The sequence below is a fragment of the Saccoglossus kowalevskii genome, chromosome 16, assembly GCF_978046115.1.
Source record: "Saccoglossus kowalevskii chromosome 16, keSacKowa6.1, whole genome shotgun sequence".
Classification (NCBI taxonomy): domain Eukaryota; kingdom Metazoa; phylum Hemichordata; class Enteropneusta; family Harrimaniidae; genus Saccoglossus; species Saccoglossus kowalevskii.
Window position 1 is genome coordinate 24,526,796 of NC_140656.1, and position 1,205 is coordinate 24,528,000.

The window sequence follows — 1,205 nt, forward strand, 5'->3', positions numbered from 1 at the left end:
TGGTTATGTGAAATTGATTAGCATTCATGTAGATCCCCTCAGTACTGTTGTATCGTCTATTTCGTCAACCGAACGTTACAACCCGAACCTGCTCAACCATTATTATTGCAAATGTTTTCTTTCTGGTCAATGAATCCAGAATCAATTGGGTATAAGTACGTTATATTAGAATGATTTTCATTTGGTTCCACGTGACAGTCAGAGTACTAGTATACCCCATGCATCAGCTAGAGTTTTATTGTAATAAAGGGTCGATAGCGGTTCTATGTACTGATGATGTTCATGTTTATTTCGAACGGTAATAAGGAAGACGAATCAGAGCGTCCGTTACAAACGATGCTGGCGCTGTCATATAGTGTAGACAATTTCAGCGTCAATAAGCAAACTGTGAAAATATAAAATAATACAGTACTGAGTGTACACATTTACACTTTACATGTTCAAAACGTGAAAACTAGAAAGCATAATATGTTTATGGCACACAGAAATGGCGGCAAATAGCCGTTGCTCTGACAACAATAATTATCAAAGCAAAACGCCGCTTAGAAGGGTCAAATAACACAGCGGGAATGTTTACAATTAGATTTGATGATACTGAGTTAGACCGATACATAAAATGCATATTTACCACGCGGTCAGTTGTTCTTTCCGAGCTTCATGGTGCCTCTTCACCAAAGCGGGCTGGTACATAACAAACATAATCATAAAGGTCAGATACTTTTGACTATGGCCTCTAGAACCCGCCATTAGAAGCTAAGTTCAATTTACCAAATCAAAATCCCAAGACAATAGGAAACTATAGCTGTTGTGAACAACCAAACAGCGGAGCTAAATAAACGCGTCATAATACACGCATGAAAACCGGTCAATGCGACAATCTCAAGTGAAATACAAAAATGAAGAGTCCATGCAAGCTCCAACACAGAGGGCGGACAACGTACCTGTAAGTAATTCCTGCTAGTCTGCTACGGCAGCTACATCCCAGACCACTCGTTTTGATGAATGGTCTGGGTGTGGCCTGTGGGTAAGAATATGAATTGATGTTTGAAAAAGGATTTTTACTATTGAAATGCAATTATCACGTCTAGGGGTGAATTGTTAATAGGTGATGTGATGTTAAAACACATAAGTTGTTCACCATCTCGCGTACACCGAAACAACAAAGGATTACATCTCAACACAGATCTCCAGTCACGAGAGTGGCG

At 39.5% G+C, this 1,205-nt stretch overlaps 1 long non-coding RNA gene across 1 annotated transcript; it reads right to left on the reverse strand.

Moving 5' to 3' along the window:
* Positions 1-261: 261 nt before the first annotated feature.
* On the reverse strand, positions 262-1,004 carry LOC144346573 (uncharacterized). Its single transcript, XR_013419544.2, has 2 exons — positions 942-1,004; positions 262-385 (listed from the first exon to the last, which is right to left on the reverse strand). It is a non-coding gene; the product is annotated as an uncharacterized LOC144346573 (long non-coding RNA).
* Positions 1,005-1,205: the final 201 nt, after the last annotated feature.